Source organism: Pleurodeles waltl, chromosome 7 (assembly GCF_031143425.1).
Source record: "Pleurodeles waltl isolate 20211129_DDA chromosome 7, aPleWal1.hap1.20221129, whole genome shotgun sequence".
Classification (NCBI taxonomy): Eukaryota; Metazoa; Chordata; class Amphibia; order Caudata; family Salamandridae; genus Pleurodeles; species Pleurodeles waltl.
The window spans coordinates 695905253-695925389 of NC_090446.1; positions in this window are offsets into that span (position 1 = coordinate 695905253).

Consider the following 20137-nt stretch of genomic DNA (forward strand, 5'->3'; position numbering starts at 1 on the left):
CTGAGCAGCCCACACAGCACAACTGAAGAAGGGTCCCATGCCGAAGGAGAAGCATGCAGAAAGCTGTGCATCACAGGAAAGAGTGCTGGGGGTGGGGCTATAAGGAGCCTGAAAATCCATTGGAGAAGATGCCAACAAGCCTTGGTAGCTGCAAGAGATGCATTGCATAGGGTGCTATTCTGCATGGGAAGGCAAGGGGTTACCTTCACCAAAGTTGGAAAGCTGGTAGAGAGGACCGAGGGGACCACACCCGTGATACACGATCCATGCAGCTCAGGATGAGAGGAGATCCACGCTGCCAGTCGTTGTTGCAGTTGGTGCCTGCGGATGCAGGGGAGTGACTCCTTCACTCCACTCGAGATTCCTTTTTCCTTCTCATGCAGGCTGAAGACTTGCCATGCTCAGAGGATGCACAGCCGAGGAAATGTTGCAGAAGCTGGAAGGAGTTATGGAAACAATGTTGCAAACAGATGCTTCGTCGTGGATGCAGATTGTCGGTTCCAGGATGGTCCGTTTGCAGTTCCAGTGGCCAGAAGTCGAAGTATGCGTTGCAGAGGAGTCCAGCTGGAATCTTGCAAGCCGAATCTGAGGACTCACCCAAAAGGGAGACCCTAAATAGCCCTGGAAGTTGGATTGGTCACCTAGCCAGGTGACCACATATCAGGAGGGGGCTCTGACGTCACCTGCCTGACCGGGCCACTCAGATGTTCCCAGAGGCCTCTGCCCACCTTGGATTCAAGATGGCAGAATCAAGGGAGGCTCTGGAGGAGCTCTGGGCACCACCCCTGGGGTGGTGATGGACAGGGACGTGGTCACGTCCCTTTCCATTGTCCAGTTTTACACCAGAGCAGGGACTGGATGTCCCTGAACTAGTGCAGACTGGTATATGCAAGGAGGGCACCAAATGTACCCTTCAAAGCATACCAGTGGCTTGGGGAAGCTACCCCTCCTATGTATCACCTACTTCCAAAGGGAGAGGGTGTTACCCCCCTCTCCCAAAGGAAATCCTTTGTTTTGTCTTTCTGAGCTTGAGCTGATCAAGCAGCAGGAGAGCAGAAACCTGTCTCAGGGGTGGCAGGAGCTTGGGCTGCTGGGAAACGCTAGAAAGCTGGCAGGAGCAGTGCTGGGGTCCTCCAAGGAACCCCTCAGAGTGCATAGAATGATACTTCCAATACTGGCAACAGTATTGGGGTATGATTTCAACATGTTTGATACTAAACATACCTAGGTTAGGAGTTACCATTATGTAGCTTGACATAGGTAGTAACCTTTGTCCAATACATGCGTAAAATGGTGTCCCTGCACTCACGAAGTCCAGGAAATGGAGCTAGTGTTTGTGGGGGCACCTCTCATGCAGGGGTGCCTTCACACACAGGTACCTGCACCCTGCCCCCTGGGGTAGGAGGGCCTACCATAGGGGTGACTTACAGTGACCTGTAGTGAAAAGGGTGCATGCACTCTTTCATGCAGGCTGCAATGACAGGCCGGCAGATACACTTTGCATGGGTGGCATAATACATGCTGCAGCCCATGGGGACCCCTGCTGCCCCAATGCCCTGGGTACCTGGGTACCATATACTAGAGACTTAAAAGGGGGCACCAGTATGCCAAATGTGGGATGTGTGTGGTCCAAGCAACCAAATTTTAAGAGAGACAGCAAAGTCACCGGGGTTCTGGTTAGCAGGATCTCAGTGAACACAGTAAAAACATACTGACAACAGGCAAAAAGTGAGGGTAACCATGTCAGAAAAGGACACTTTCCTACCTTAATATACCAAGCCATACACCAGAGATCACACTGATAGATTCAATAACACAACCAGAGATGCACTGATGCATACACTGACACACCTAGGCACACGCTGATCTGTAAACTGACGCACCTGTGCACACTGTGATGTATAGACTAACACCCACAGATGCGTACTAATGAGTAGAGTGACACACCCTGGCATGCACTGTTGCATGCACTGAGACAACGAGGTGGAACTGATGCATTGACTGAGACAACCAGGTGTACTGAATTGCAGATACTATAATACCTAGGTGACGGTGATGTATATACTAACACATCCAGGGATACACTGCGAAACTTAGGTATGCAGTAATGCACACAGCGGGACACAAAGATACACTCTTATCCATAGACTGAGAGAGCCAGGCACTCTGATGTATACAGTGCTAAAGTCAGACACAGTCGCTTACATATACTGATACATCCAGTGATGCAATTATGAATCTACTGACAGATCCAGGCACATATTGGTGCATGCAGTGATGCAGCCAAGTGGATACTGATGTATTCAGAGAATCATTCAGGTCTACATTGATGTATACACCGAGACACCCAGGGAGCGATGGATAGTGTCACACTCATACACCTAGGAGTACACTGAGTAAACTACCACACACAAGCACACATTGATACATACACTGACATAGTCAGACAGAAACTCATGCATACACTAACATAGATATGTACAAACGTATGCAATCACAAATACAGCCATACAGATACTACTGCATACTCTGACACACTCAAATGCAAAATGATGCATGCACTGACAAACCAGGGCCCACATGATTGCATACACTGACACACTGAGGTGCACACTGATGTGTAGATTAATACATCCAGAGGCACATTAATGCACACACTAACACTGAGATACACACTGATGCATACACAGGCAGACACTAATGCAGAAACTAGCAAAGCCTGTTTCATGACAACGCTTCCATTCAAACATACAGGTAGACACTATAATATACATTGACATACCCAGGATCAGATTTACACATACACTAACACACAATTATGGATAGACTGAGACACCTAGACAGAAACTGATAAATAAACGTATACATGGATATGAAAAGTTATATATGCACTCACACAGACATGGAAATACTGATGAGTAACAAAGACTCGAACACGCTCTTTGTTTGGTTCAGTGGTGGTTCTAACAAGAACTGTTTTTTTTTGTTTTTATATTTCTTTTTCCTTTTTCAGAAAATGTATTGGAAACTTGCGAAAAACTTAAATGCAATACTTTTACATTATGACAGCACAACAGTGTGCAATAACAGCTAGTTTGAAGAAAAACCTTTGGAAAACCACTAGATTATGGCAGATGCTGCAGGATGTTACCTTTTGACCTAATTCGGCGCATGTGGCTGGCATACTGATATTCTGAGCAGTATCTTGGCTAGATGATGATGTACCGGGGTCTGCATCAGAATATGTCTGTTCTTTTTCTCTCATCATTCGCCTGTGTGCCCAGTCGTGGATTGTGCGCAGATTGTTCCCACAAAGGCTGTATTTCTTTGATGACGCACGATTTCACAGAGGTTGCATTTCACAATTCTTGCACTGACTTTTTTCCCCCAATAGGTATGTAAAAAAAATCCATACATCACTCTCTTTTCTAGATGAAGATGGCACCTGTTGAGAATCATCTTCTTCACGAGTATCTTGTGACTTTCCAGGTGGTGGTGGAGCACTCCCATCAGCCATTCTGAAAATGTCTGTAGCAGGAGGATCACTGCTGAGATACTTCTCCCTCAAGAGCTAGCACAATAATAACTGTTTTAGGGAGTGGCCCTACCCAAAACTAGGTGTGATTCAAAAGCAACCAATGAAATGCCAGATTTCTCTTCACACATTGAGCGGCTCCGTGGTTCCGAACTGGAGTTGCAGGTCCATGAAAATTGTAATATAAGTTTTGTGTTCTATTGTAAATAAATGAAATATGTTTGTGAGTTGTAAATATGTTCAGTCTTTTGTTTATATTGTTTATATGGGAAAGAATGGGGTGCACATTGTAATTTTATTTTATTTTTTTAACTGTGGCGGATCCGAACCGCGGATTCATTCAGGTCATATGATAGGAAGGGAAACCATAGAGCCACTCTGCTTCTAAGGAACCTTGGATGCACTGAGGTTCCAAGATTAATTTGAAAAAAATTATAATATTACAATACTATTTCAGAACTGTGTAAATACTGAATAAAGTATAAACCAGTATCAGCAGCACTGTTATAAGAAAGATTGGGCACGTTCAATTCACTTTGCAACACAATACAGAGTTGGTGTATTTTATTGTGGCAGAGACCTTAATGAAAGGATTCCTAAAACTTTTTTCCTCAGACATCTGGGGTTAATATCTAAGTATGTCTAAGAAAAAACTTATAATTACGTAAAAAACCCAAACATTATACACAAGTTAAAGTTTTAAAATACACTTGAACAAACCTTAGAAGTTCCATAGAAATACAAAAGGTTAAAGGGGCATTAAAGTTAGGAAACATCATTTAAAAAACTTGGAAATTCACTGAAAAAACAAAGGTTACAGGGATGCTATAGTTAGGAAATAGAACTAAAAAACCCTTGGAAATTCAGTGAAACAAACAAAGGCTACAGGGACGTTATAGTTAGTAAACAGAATTTAAAAAACCTTAGAAATTCACTGAAAAAAGGTTAAAGGGATGTTAAAGTAAGGAAATAGAATTTGAAAAAGCTTAGTTATAGTTAGGTTCTGAATTTACTCGTGCAAAACCATAGAAATGCAGCAATTATAGTTACCCGAGCTAACTATAACTTGCGCTCCCGTAATGCACTGCTTATGACTTCACATATTACATCAATCATGACATGGTCAGAGTGCGCGCAGCGGGAAACACACTGGGGGCCCTTTGGTAAGCTGTCCATCATCCTGGCTAAAGGATGAGAAGACATATGCAGGCTGCTAAGGTGGACAGAGCGCGCCAAGGGGGCGCAGCTTTCCAGGTGATTTGTACATTTGCATACTCCTAGCAATTTTAAGGAGAACCATAGACTGCTCTCACTAGGAGAGGACAAGAAAGAACCCATTTGTCATAGTCACATACAGATTGCACTCCAATAGAGCAGCAATGCATTCGCCTCCACAAAGGATTTCAGATTGTTTTTCAATATGGAATAACTGACTAAAGACACATAACAGAGGAGGGGTGCATATATTTACTATAATTTGCCCCAGGGAGGTGGCGGTCCTGGGGTGTGGGGGGGGCAGAAGGCTGTATATTAACTGCCCGAGGAGATGGTGGACCCTGGGCGGCAGGGCATGCAGGCCCCCTGCATTTATTTATTGAGATTTGGCTAGGGGATGTGGTGGTCCTGGGTGGTTACAATAGACCCTAGGACGTAGTCCTGTGCATTCCCCCTTCCTTTTTTAGCCACCAAAGTCGCTGGGACCTTTCCCACCCAGGGGCAAACAAAAGGGAGAGCATGGGACACCGCACTTTTAAAAAACAAAATTGCTGAAAAATCCACAGATCCAGCAACGGATTCTCCTGAGGTTTAAAAACTGCACCACGGCCAAGGGCTGAGGGTATCCCTACCCTGGCCCTATTATTCTTTTTAAAAAAAGTTGTGGGGTTGAAGACAAGTCCCAAAATGGCTGCCTTGGCGTAATTCCGTCCAGCAGTTCTGGCTGGAGTTGTGCTCAAAATACCTATGGTAAGATGCAGAAGGAAAACGCATTTTGAGACCCCCCTTTTTCTTGGCCCCCATTTGACGGATCATCCTGAAACTTTTAAGACAGCAGCTGAATCAACTGAGGTATTAGTTTTGAAAATGTCATGAAGATTTGTCCAGTGGTGCCAAAGTTATTGGCAAAACAAAAAATGCTTTTTCTATGGAAACATGGTCCTAACTATAAATACCTACTGGCGACCGCCACCAGGTAATATATATAGCCTACACACGTCATGGCAATGAGCAGCGTCTTATTCAGAGATTAATATGGTCCGTGTTACTGATCCCTAGCTCAACAGTCCCATCAATCATGTAATTTTCAGACTTCATTCTATCCTCCATAGGTAATTATACTCTAAATCTTCAAATCACAAAACAGAGAATGCTCTGTATGGGTTTCGGCGAGACCGTGACGAAACAAGTGTTAGCTGTATCTTGTGGCTGTTTTTTGTATGGATATGATATATACTGCACGATGATTAGAGTCTGATCAAGACAAGAATTTTACATTGAAACGTATTGTTGCTGTGAGAAGACATTGAAATAAAAGCACCAAGAAGCCTTACTGCTGGGACGTTGGAAGCTGAATTATACTGTTACATTGAGTGCTCAGAGCATGCTGTGATTATTGAATTACTAATCCCGGTTAACTGGGAGATGGTATACAAGAAGGGTGGTTCGGTAGCTGACCCTTGCACTGAAGCACCTTTTGCTGATACTGTTTACCCTTTTTTATGCATTTTTTTAAATACTGGTGAGCACCATATCATTGCCTGGGCTACCAAGAGAGAGTGTGGATCATATATATTACCTACTGGCTATCACCAATAGGTAGTAATAGCTAGGATCATGTTTCCATATAAAAAGCATTTTTTGACTTGCCAATATCTTTGGCACCTGTTTCACAAATCTTCAAAAAAAAATCCAAAAAAAGTGTGCCAGAGATTCTTGTTGTGCATGAAACGTTTCGGGGTGATCCGTCAAGAGGGGGCAGAGAAAAAGTATATATATGTATATATATTTCTCTCAAAAGACTTGTATTCTCCAGGAATTCAACATTAACTTTTGTTGTGGTTTCACACAAAGGTGGAGCACCAGCTCATTTTGAGTTGTACTTAGTAATTCCAGCCTACCTCTTTGAGATAATGACTTGTGAAGTGAAAATGTATTTATTATCCGCTGCCATTAATAAAGCCACTTATACAAACTGAATTGTGTCCAGATGCAGATGGCAGGTCAGCTTTTTGATTCCCATTTTATTAATCTCATAAGAAGAAGAGGCAAACCTCGCCAAATAAATAAATTATGAAGGTATTCACTTAAAAAGGGGGATCAAATTAATCCTACGGTGGTAGCGCAAGGTGTAATAACAGACTTGCTTGGGTCAATTTTGCCATATGGTAATTTCATGCAACTTGTAATGAGAGTCTTAGTTCTAAAGTAGTAAACTAGATCTTCTGTATTATTGGGAACATTTTAGTCATTTTTCCTAAAGAAATACTGACACAAATCAAGAAGATTGAGCGGTAAGAAGCTCTACAAGGAATTCCACAGAGTGCGTGTTCCCTCATCTGGAATCTATACATTCCCCCTTGTTCTGCAACCAGGTCTCCAGTATTTTTTGAGGAACCATAAATTCCACTGACTTAGATTTGAGAACAGGTTTCCCACAGTACATAGGCACATGTGCTGGATTACTGTAAACCATTTGAGCAATAAGAGGAGTCCGAGATCACACTTGAACCCTACCTTTCGCACAAAAGAAGGGTACTGATAAGATGACACAGACAACGAAGTTAGAGACTATGGAGTATATGAACGTGGAAGCTGCCATTGAACGTTAGAGGTATAGTGTTCCAGCTAATATAGAGAACGCACCCTGTCTCTCTAGTTCCATCAGCCATATCAATGTAGGATCAGGTTTACAAGAAGGCAAAATGATCAATTGTTCAGCAACTAAAAACTGTGCTCTTTGCAGCAGTTTTTTGCTGCTACTTTTGCACATCTTCTGGCCGTTCTGCCCCTCATCTTTATTGGGTCCACCTTTCTCCTGTTCCTCGGTTTCTTTCCCTTTCTTTCTCTGTCCTATGGACAGCTTTGTTTCTTCCTCTGCGATTGTCAGAGTCAGATTAGAGGGAGGAGCGCGTAAGCTTTATTTATTGACCTTCTTTGTATTTAAGCATTGTTCATATCTTATCGTTTTAGAGATGAATATCCAGCGTAAACTAACCTGCTAAATCAAATTCGCTTCAGCCTAGGGCCCTGACAATAAAAGAGCCAGAGACAGATATGTACACTATGCTTTCCTTGTTCTGTCCAGTCTGCATAACTTTTGTTCATTTTTTATAAAGTGTATATCATCTCTTTTCAGTAATCTGAAAGTGTTTAAAATGAAGGTGGGGTTTTCAAATAAGAAAGAACAAGACAACTAATAACACACAAGCTCCATGGAGTTGTTGGTACCCCCAGAAACAACTACAAACCATTATGTTGTGTTGAGATTGAATGTCTCCTAATGAAAGTAGGTTTTAAGGTACTTTTTACATATTATGAAATCTTACTCAAGTCTGAGGTGGAGGGAAATACTTTTTTTTACAGAGTGCTGACAATGCAAGGATCTCACCCTCAGCCACTTATAATTAGTCCATTGTAAAGTTAACAGCATAATAGAAGTCAACCTCATGCATCTGTTTGGTACATTTGGAAGATCTTGGTTGGGTCTTGGTTGAGGCTGTCCCTTGCAGTGTCTCTTGCAGTGTCTTGTGGATGATGCTTGGGACATTAACTTGTTGGCAGCACTCTCCCTGTCACCAACAGAGGTCATGCAGCACATGGGAGCACATGGAGATATGTCCTGATCTTCACATGTTGAATTTGAGTTGATTGTGACAAGTACACTGGTGCATATGTCTTCATAATAGTGCAGCTTTGAAACTATTGAATCGTCAGGAGTAGTGAGTGATGAAACATTTGACCACGTTGCTGGCTTGAGGGTAGAAAGGAAAGTTAGAATGGAAGGTTGACTTTAAGATGTAATACATAATCAGAGTTCCTGTCAACATACCCAATTAAGTGGGAAACTGAGGACAGCTGGGGCCAGTCGCAGGATCTCAGAATTGGAACGACAAAAGCATAGCATTTGCTTTGGTTCATCCAATGTTGTATCTTTTCTTTAGTCAGAATGACTACACTGTTGTTGGTCGATTCAGCTTTCCCTTAGCTTCGTATGTAGCTGAATGATTCCAGTTAACATGTGGAATCGAATTATGGAATGTTTAAGGACAGGGACCAAATAGGCCATGTAAATATTGAATAAATTATGGAAGAGTGTTTATTTCTGAGGCACAACACAGGTGAGACTAATAGGTTTTGTAAAAGAAGATGTCAAACTAGGAAATGCTGAATTGTGTGGAATCGATGGCTCTAAAAAAGGAGGAATGCTACACAAGTTATAAAAGTCTTTCTGAGCTTGTGGCAAACGATCTGGTATCTGGTGGAACGTGCTCTGGCTTGTCACATGTGCAGAGACATTTTGAGGCATGAGCAAAGTGGACTTTGGCCCAGTGTCCCAGCTTTGAACAGGGCTCATTGATAGAGCCAGCACTGTTCTTCCGAGATTCTTGCCCTGATGACCTTCAATAATTCTTAAACATATTGTTTTAAATACTTCTTTCCTTTAATTTATGTGTAATGTGGCTGATGTATGACAGTCTATTACAGATATTTTGCAGATAAATGTTGTGTGTACATTTCTCTCAACATCCATAAAAAAAAGTTTCTTTTAGATCAAAACAGGACCACACATATGAGAAATGGAAGGGTGTCACAGAGATTATTTGCAGTAATATTAGTGAACTGCTCATGTGTTACAATATTGAAAACGTCACTATCCCTGAATATCAGATGTAAAGACATTTATCATTTGGATGAGTGTGCCTATGCACATTCAGTGACCTGGCCAAAGAGGGTATGAAAGAGGTGAAACTGGATCATAAATTCAAAGCTGTTCTGAACCGAGACCCCCAAAATACGTTTGGCTCAGGGCCCCCCCAAAATCCTTCAGATGTCCCCGCACATGTGGTTGAGGAAATCTGTGATTTGCTATATAGGCTTACAGACAGACGAATTCCAGACACAAATGGTAGATATAATGATTAGTAAGGGATCCACTAGTGTAGCTTCATAGTGTACAAGGTATACTTTCCTTGGTTGACTTGACCTATTACTTGTTTTTCAGGGTTGTACAGTAACTGACCAGGCACTGCTCGTTTTAAAGAAAGTCATTGGTGTGCCTGAATCTATGTTGCTGTTGGTGTATTTGTGAAGGTTTATCATTTGTGTGAATCTTCTTTTCCAGTGGGATCTCCACATGGTTTTAAGGTCATGCTTGAGTATGCGTGCCACTTTTTGTTGCATAGAGATGAGGTGAGGTAGGAGCTCCTCATCATCTGCAGAGTAAATGGCCTTCAGCGTCTCAGTACTTTTTCAGCGAGGGTCGGTTTTTCTGACATCTTTGAATCTATGTTGTCTGCAAGTGTAGACCTGCATGGGCAGATTAACTCTTAGCTTCATTAGCGATGTTGCGATGGAGGAGTTGCGTGCATTTAGAGCACACATCACCCTGCTTTGTAAACTCCCTTGTTTGACTCATTCATTTGTGTCTTATGTTGCAGTTCATTTGTGCTGCTCATGATAACCTCTTTGTTTTACAAATGCTTCTGCCTTCATACTCCTTTGTTCAATTTGAATGTAAATTATTTATTGGGAAGAACAGTTTAAATTCTATCAAGGAGCACAAAGACGGTGGTTATGCTTAAGTGTCTTCTTTTTCTTTACAACAGCCACTCCTTTGTTACTACATATCCTATGAGTCCAAAAAGCAACAACAGCAACAACTTGCATCCAATTAGGGTACTTCTGCCAATAACATAAGCCCTTCTTTCTTCGTGAGATGCAGCTGGGTTTGAAAAATGGATCAATCTGCAGTTCATTCTGTTTCTGTTGATGTCACATATCATATCAGTAATCATGTATTTATTATAAAATGAAGAAAACATTCTTTACTTAAAATAAAAGTTCGATCTGGTATATGCCTCGAACTTACAAGAGATTCATTGTTAATCAATTTGTGCATAATCACATTAGCAAGTATATTACAAAAAAAGGAGTAAGTCTTCCATGTGGGAGTATGTAGTGTATAATGCCTTTGTGGGAGTGGGGGGTTTAGGATGTTCACATGAGAATATCCAGCTGGAGTAATCGGTGTCTCTGTGTGTTTAATGAAATGTCAACTTTCCTTTAGGATAGCCACCGACCGAAGGCGTGGGTTTTACTTGTTCAGAGCTTACTACTAACCAGTGAGGCCATCTTCAGCACAGACTTTCTTTTTTTAAATGTGTTTGTATTAGTTTATAGCAAGTAACTTGCACAGATTTCTCATTTGCAGCATTATTCAGCAATTTCCCTTACAGTCAATACTTTACACAAAAACCTTTTTTTCAGTCGTGCAACTATCCTTAGTTGGCTTGTAAACATAGCTCTGAACACTGACAGTATATATAACACATTGGTCTCTTCTCTATTTATCTCAACCCCTCCCACCGACACCGACCTTTGGAGTTCGCCTGTGCTTCAGAGCCTTGCAATTTACCCCGAATGTTCTTCACCAAGTAATCGTTTCCAATCTAAGTAGTGCATCTCTCTAAATACCATGCAGACAAATCTCGCGAGTCCAGCTTTCTAGTCCATTTCCTACCTTCGTTTCCTGCGCTGTTTTGTTCCCGGTTTTCACTTTTCCAACTCTTGGCACTTGGTATTTTTCTCTTGAGAAGAAAATCGAGCAGGTCATGTCTCCTACTTGGCTGTATCGTTTTTATCAATGTGGCTCCCATGTCTATGCTTTACTTCTGACCAAAAATGTTCTTTTGCCTGGCAGGTCCATGCAACATGGATAAAGTTTTCGCTCTCAGTTTGACCTCGTGGGCATCGTCAATTAGCTGTTTTAAGTGGGGTTAAATATGTTGTCGGTATGTACTTATATTGTAGTAGTTGACTGACGTTATTTTCAACCCTAGGCAATGTGTCTGCGGTCTTCACCCGTGAGTGGCTCAGTGTGAGAAAGTAGCCTCTTTCTATCCTTGTTACCCCCACTTTTGGCCTGTTTGTGAGTATATGTCAGGTGTTTTCACTGTCTCACTGGGATCCTGCTAGCCAGGGCCCAGTGCTCATAGTGAAAACCCTATGTTTTCAGTATGGTTGTTATGTGTCACTGGAACCCTGCTAGCCAGGACCCCAGTGCTCATAAGTTTGTGGCCTATATGTATGTGTTCCCTGTGTGATGCCTAACTGTCTCACTGAGGGTCTGCTAACCAGAACCTCAGTGGTTATGCTCTCTCTGTACAAATTGTCACTAACAGGCTAGTGACCAATTTCACCAATTTACATTGGCATACTGGAACACCCTTATAATTCCCTAGTATATGGTACTGAGGTACCCAGGGTATTGGGGTTCCAGGATATCCCTATGGGCTGCAGCATTTCTTTTGCCACCCATAGGGAGCTCTGACAATTCTTACACAGGACTGCCATTGCAGCCTGAGTGAAATAACGTCCACGTTATTTCACAGCCATTTACTTATAGGTCACCTATATGTCTAACCTTTACCTGGTAAAGGTTGGGTGCTAAGTTACTTAGTGTGTGGGCACCCTGGCACTAGCCAAGGTGCTCCCACATTGTTCAGGGCAAATTCCCCAGACTTTGTGAGTGTGGGGACACCATTACACGTGTGCACTATACATATGTCACTACATATGTATAGCGTCACAATGGTAACTCCGAACATGGCCATGTATCATGTCTAAGATCATGGAATTGTCACCCCAATGCCATTCTGGCATTGGGGAGACAATTCCATGATCCCCCGAGTCTCTAGCACAAACCCGGGTACTGCCAAACTGCCTTTCCCGGGGTTTCACTGCAGCTGCTGCTGCTGCCAACCCCTCAGACAGGTTTCTGCCCTCCTGGGGTCCAGCCAGGCTTGGCCCAGGAAGGCAGAACAAAGGACTTCCTCAGAGAGAGGGTGTTACACACTCTCCCTTTGGAAAAAGGTGTTAGGGCTGGGGAGGAGTAGCCTCCCCCAGCCTCTGGAAATGCTTTCATGGGCACAGATGGTGCCCATTTCTGCATAAGCCAGTCTACACCAGTTCAGGGATCCCCCAGCCCCCCCCCAGTAACCACTCCCCTGACCTGCACCTCCCCTGGGAGGTGCCCAGAGCTCCTCCAGTGTGCTCCAGACCTCTGCCATCTTGGAAACAGAGGTGCTGCTGGCACACTGGACTGCTCTGAGTGGCCAGTGCCAGCAGGTGACGTCAGAGACTCCTTCTGATAGGCTCCTACAGGTGTTGCTAGCCTATCCTCTCTCTTAAGTCGCCAAACCTCCTTTTCTGGCTATTTAGGGTCTCTGCTTTGGGGAATTCTTTAGATAACGAAAGCAAGAGCTCATCAGAGTTCCTCTGCATCTCTCTCTTCACCTTCTGCCAAGGAATCGACCGCTGACTGCTCTGGAAGCCTGCAAAACTGCAACAAAGTAGCAAAGACGACTACTGCGACCTTGTAACGCTGATCCGGCCGCCTTCTCGACTGTTTTCCTGGTGGTGCATGCTGTGGGGGTAGTCTGCCTCCTCTCTGCACTAGAAGCTCCGAAGAAATCTCCCGTGGGTCGACGGAATCTTCTCCCTGCAACAGCAGGCACCAAAGAACTGCATCACCGGTCCTCTGGGTCTCCTCTCAGCACGATGAGCGAGGTCCCTTGAACTCAGCAACTCTGTCCAAGTGACTCCCACAGTCCAGTGACTCTTCAGTCCAAGTTTGGTGGAGGTAAGTCCTTGCCTCCCCACGCTAGACTGCATTGCTGGGAACCGCGTGATTTGCAGCTGCTCCGGCTCCTGTGCACTCTTCCAGGATTTCCTTTCGGCACAGCCAAGCCTGGGTCCCCGGCACTCTAACCTGCAGTGCACGACCTCCTGAGTTGTCCTCCGGCGTCGTGGGACCTTCCTTTGTGACTTCGGGTGAGCTCCGGTTCACTCCACTTTGTAGTGCCTGTTTTGGCACTTCTGCGGGTGCTGCTTGTTTCTGAGTAGGCTCTTTGTCTTGCTGGGCGCCCCCTCTGTCTCCTCACACAATTGGCCACATCCTGGTCCCTCTTTGGCCACAGCAGCATCCAAAAACCCTAACCACGACCCTTGCAGCTAGCAAGGCTTGTTTGCGGTCTTTCTGCACGGAAACACCTCTGCAAGCTTCCTCACGACGTGGGACAGCCATCCTCCAAAGGGAAAGTTTCTAGCCCTTGTCGTTCTTGCAGAATCCACAGCTTCAACCATCCAGTGGCAGCTTCTTTGCACCCACAGCTGGCATTTCCTGGGCATCTGCCCACTCCCAACTTGATCGTGACTCTTGGACTTGGTCCCCTTGTTACACAGGTACTCTCGTCAGGAAATCCATCATTGTTGCATTGCTGGTGTTGGTCTTCCTTGCAGAATTCCCCTATCACGACTTCTGTGCTCTTTGGGGAACTTAGGTGCACTTTGCACCCACTTTTCAGGGTCTTGGGGTGGGCTATTTTTCTAACCCTCACTGTTTCCTTACAGTCCCAGCGACCCTCTACAAGGTCACATAGGTTTGGGGTCCATTCGTAGTTCGCATTCCACTTCTAGAGTATATGGTTTGTGTTGCCGCTATCCCTATGTGCCCCCATTGCATTCTATTGTGACTATACATTGTTTGCACTGTTTTCTATTGCTATTACTGCATATTTTGGTATTGTGTACGTATATCTTGTGTATATTTGCTATCCTCATCCTGAGGGTACTTACTGAGATACTTTGGCATATTGTCATAAAAATAAAGTACCTTTATTTTTAGTATATCTGTGTATTGTGTTCTCTTATGATATTGTGCATATGACACTAGTGGTACTGTAGGAGCTTCACTCGTCTCCTAGTTCAGCCTAAGCTGCTCTGCTAAGCTACCTTTTCAATCAGCCTAAGCTGCTAGACACCCCTCTACACTAATAAGGGATACCTGGTGCAAGGTGTAAGTACCCCTTGGTACCCACTACAAGCCAGGCCAGCCTCCTACACTCAGCGAGGACTTCCTGCAGTCTAGTCTGAGCCTTCAGCTCTACCAAGGGTCTATCGGCAGCCAGGGGCATATATAAGTGTGTTATCATTTGTTTGCATTCGGACATTGTCCACTGTTTCAACTTTGTGAGCTGTTGCTGCGTTTGGAATGATGGCCACACTCCACAGGCAATGGATGCTATTTTGGCCTAGTGTAAAACTTGACTTGGGCCTATTCAGAATGTTTCCTGCGCTTCTGGGAGGATTATCAACCTAACATTCAGGTAAAGATATTCCTAGTGACAGTCTGCACTTTGTCACCATATCTCTGTCGATGTGGGAGATCTGTGTGAACAGGTATATCCTCCAGATGTGCATACCCAGCACAAAGGCTGGGCTCTTAAGGATTATTTTAACCATCCAGTCCCAAAAAACACATACCTATCAGAACACAAATGGTACATCTTGTGGGATTCTCTTGCCTCCCATCAGCAACTGCTGTAACTATATGGTTCCATGTGTACCTTCTAGTATCCTCTGTTCCCAGTTATTGCCCTCGTCCAACCTGTGTTCTGTGTGTTGCAGGGTAGCTGCTATATAATAGATCTCCAAGCCCAGAACCTCTAATCCTCTCTTTTCCAATTCCTGTTTACGTGTAGTGAGTTAAACTATACTCATTTTCTCTGCTAGATTAAGTCAACCACTAATTAATCTGATTCGGTGAACACTTTCTGAGGGATTACATCATGGAGCACCTAAAGGCAGCGTGCGAAAAACTTTTTTTTTCCAGGGCCCACCTCCTCATCACTGGGTGTTCCAAAACCAGATGGGGGCCCTTCACCACTCCTCCCATGTTAATCTCTTGGCTATTTGCTTCTGTACCTCTGACGGAGATTCCAAGGTATCCGAAGCTTGTGGTCTCACATGGGAGCCCCAAGATTGGTAACCGCAAGTTAGTCACTCCCTTAAAGGTACAGCATAAATTAAGACCAAATAAACTGTAATCCTGATATCTCTCCGTATTCTGTCATTGCATCGTGCTCATACAAGGGAACTATATTTTTGGTTGACACAATCCCCTTCTCTTAATAAGCATGCCATGGGTTCAATTGCTAAAGCAAATAATAAGGGAAACAGGAGGCACCTCTGCCTCGTTACCTTTTCAGCTCAAATTGCTCTGAGTCCACAGTCCACTTATGGATTCTTTCCTCATCATAGGCTTGAAGTCATATGTCTTAGAATTAGATTCTCCAGAGCAATCTGCAGCATTCATAATGTCTTCAAATCATGCCCCACCATCCTCCAAGACTAATGACTTGGGCATTATGGTACTTTTGGCAGAATGGGACCTAAAATTGATGTGCTTTCACCAGGATCCCCCTGTACCCAACAGACCCATCTGAAAATGGGTGGGGCTGATACTGCTGAAGGAGGTGTTTTAGGATGAAGATAACTTGCCATTTCTTCACAAGCTGTCTAGCAATTTACCATGCAGAGATTGGGGGATCTGGGACACCCTGGGTATGGGAACTATTCAAACGTTCAATTTAGTACTTCTAATCCTCCTAACATTGGCAAAGGTCAACATTTCGAGAGTGAACATCCTTCAGGACAGATTCAGCACTTGCAAATCTGATACTGTCTTCCAGGACCAAAGACACAGGGCCATAGCTAGTTTTGCCAGCAGTTCCTTTCGTGACAAAACGTGTTTGCCAGGCAAGGCAAAAATAATTTTAGGACAAGATGGACATCCCGAAGTTGGAAATACCTAGGTTCTGGAGGAAACTAGTTCCCAGAAACTAGGTCCCTCAAGGTTCAGACGGCTTGTGGACAAAATCAGTGTAAAAATCAGGAGCCAGTGTGCCAAGTTCAGAGAATCCTCTTGAAGTTCCGGGTGCATATCAGTTGTTCTTCTGTGTATTTCTAACTTATGACACCTTCTTAGATAAAACCCTTTCTCACATATGAAATTAGTGGAAAGGAGTTTTCCAGATGAAGTAAAATAATTAAAATAGCTAAAAATTCAGTCATGGGGAGTTTCACCTTCTATTTAATCATGGAATGGCAAACACTGCCTCTAAAAAACCTTCCTTCAGTTCACGCTATCTAGAAACATGCATACATGTTTCTAATCCTTAAATATTATATAAGAAGCAAACTGGACTTCTTAAAGGTTCCAACCTGTGAAGTGAATTATGTCCTAAATTATGTCCTGCACAACACAATCCGAATGATGATACTTTAGAAACTACCAAATACTAGCACCTCGTTCTGCGTCTATTCCAATGGATGCACATACAAGTATTAAGTATTGAATCAACGCTCAAGCTTAAAATCGGAAAGGGAAAGCTCTGGACTCCTTTTCAACTATAGGACATTGTATTGGCTTCCCTAGGCAGTCTCTTCTAGTTCCTACAGGCTTACATATCAAAAGTCATCAATATTTCCCATCTTCTGTGCTTCACCAGGTGGCTGAGTTCTAGGATGCAGTCATCTCTGCTGAGGCATGATACTAGCTTTGACACATACTAACAGATAGATTTCTTAAATGATTCGCTGATGCAAGGCAGACACGACTGAATGGAAAAGGAGTCCATTGTGATACACAGTGGCTACATTTGGACTCTTTTTGATACTCAAGCAGTGTCTGCTCCCTACTTCTGATGTAGCCATGTGTCACGTGCCGTTTATGCCACAGGGGTGCGATGCAACTTCATAGTCCAATAGCTGTTTTGCTGCGTAAAGCTCCCACCCTGGAATTATAATAGCCAACATGGGTTTCATGATTGACAACTCGTTTAATTAATTAAAATCTGGACCTGATGTGACTCACAGGGTCGAGTTTGTGGGTACCATATAACTACATATGAACAGGACACATCATGCCTGGCCTGAGATTTCCTTTTGCAAATCATTGTTTTGAGATGTTTTCAAATAAACTGAACCAAGGTGACAAACTCTGGAACGCACTAATTGCTAATCAAAAATCCACGATTAAATCAAGTAGTTATTTCCCAGTAACGCTTTTGCCACTTCCTAATATATACCAATATTCGTACCTTCATCACTCTGCCAACAATAGTCATGCTGACGGTATGATATCATTTACAGAAGAAGAGGACATGGTAGGGATTACTTGCACACTCGCACTCCAGAGTATTGGGAAACATGCATCTTTGTCTATCATTTATGCTGTTTTGCTGATTCTAGGACGTTAAACCTTGACACAGCAAATAAGCACATCTCTTCATTGTTACCTCGATGTGAGATACGTGGGCGCATATGCTTCAGTCGCCCAGGGATGCTCTTCCATGGCACATGTTTAAACTTCCACATTCTCATCCCATTCCTCAGCAGCAGCTATCCAATGGCTTCATTTTTATATGGGTAAGCTGAAGTATGAAGAGTGTTGGGTATTGGACGCTGCCTTTTGGAAAGTGCAAAAATTGTGCGTCTTCTCAGTTTGATTTTTTAATTGGTTATTCAAATGTAGCTATTTTTTTCTGTACATTCCATTGCATCTTAGAGACTTTTTAGATTTACTTCAAAGAAGACATTTGGCTTTGGGTACTGATTTGCGGGATCTGTAGAAGACTTCTGCATAAGTGGACTGCTTCCCCAGTGAGACATCAGTAATAGGTAGACATAGGCATGGGGAGCTGCAACATGGAGAGGCATGGACATGGGGGACCAGGGACAGACAGTGGAAAGACATGGAGGTAGGTATGAGGAGACACCTAGGTCAGGGAGATACACACACAGCTGGAGACAGATGGAAAAACATGCATGGGCAAACAAAGGCACTGGGAATCCATGAAAACCGGAGAGACACCGATCCAGGGAGACAAGAGAGCGGACAGCATGGAAAAACATGATCTGGTGAGATATACAGACTGGTCACATTCAGAAAATGGGAGACACGAGAAGACACCGGCATGTTGACAGATACAAGGAGACGTATAGCAGGGACATGGTGGACATGGACACAAGGAGAGGTGGACACCAGGAGAGGCAGGATGTAACACAGAAAACGCTGTGAAAAGACCTGGGCTCGAGGGAGACATACGCACTCAAGGCAGACATGCATTAAGGTGACACACGCCCTAGGATGAAACGGAGATAGATGCAGACAAGCATAAACACAGGCACAGGGGGATGTAGACACCAGAAGGCATAGTGTGAGGCACAGGGAGTCATGCAGAGGAAAGTACTGACACTGGAGACAGTCCTACATGAAGACAGTGACAATGGAAAACAATTGTACAATGTACAGACACAAACCCATAGAAACACTGACCTTGCTGTAGAGGGACACATGATTCAAAGGAGACATTAACACTAAGGGGACACAAGACTACAGAGTAGACAGTTAGAAACAAGGGCCCCGAGAGGTACTAACACAGATGAGGCCACAGAGACTAACTCATAAACTTACACAGATGACACCAGTGAAAGTAACACATAACCTAACACAAATGAGGCCCATGGAGGCATGAAACCAGGAACACACGGGGAGAGGGCGGGACAAAGAGAGTTGGACACAAGAAGACTCAAGCTTCTTAAAGCATTGACATTGAGGACACATGGGTACTCCATAGATATACAAAAGGAAGGCAAAGACACAGTAAGGACATAAACATTCAATAAACATGGACACTGGAGAGACAGACACATTGAAGAAACGTGCAGTCATTATTATACATAAGGAGACCTTGGTATGGAAGGCATGGACGTGTACAGGAAGAAAGAAACCTGGACACCAAGAAAATCAGGGAGAAAGAAATAGGGAGGCGACGAGGAAGCACTGAAATTGAAGACGACTGCTGGTAAAAAACTCTATATGACAGAGTGACACCAGCAGACACTGGGCAGACACAGAAATTAGGAGACATGGACATATATGGACATTGAGAGACAAGAACAGAGGGGAATAGCTTGCGGGCTGGAGAAATACAGATGTATAGAAACATAGAATAAATATAGTTAAAATGAAGACAGCATTAGGCACTTGCAATGGCAGAAGTTTGGTGCACTGATCCAAAAGTAACACAACATTTAGATGTTAGCGCTATCATAGGTATTCAAGCAGCATCAGATAAACTTCCAAATGTGCACCACTGATACCCCAAATCCACTTAAAATTGAAAAGTGACATCGGAACCTACTTAAACATCATGAAGTACCTTAGCATATACTTGACTAGATGAACGAGAGCTTTTTTTTGTGTGAATGAAGCGAAAACAGAGATCATAATACTGAGGTGAGCTAATTCCAAGACTTTTACTTTCCACTAACCTACTAGTCTAAGGAAACACACAACCAGCTCATAAGAAGTGAAAAAAGTCACAATCATGTTCGGCTAAGTTTCAGTATGTGTATCTCAAATCAACACAACAGGAGTCAGCATTTGTCCATTTCTGGAAATTATCCTGCTTCTTCAAGCATAGTATCAGATGGTATAGGAACTATGTTGGAAATGGCACATCTTAACTATTGTAAAGT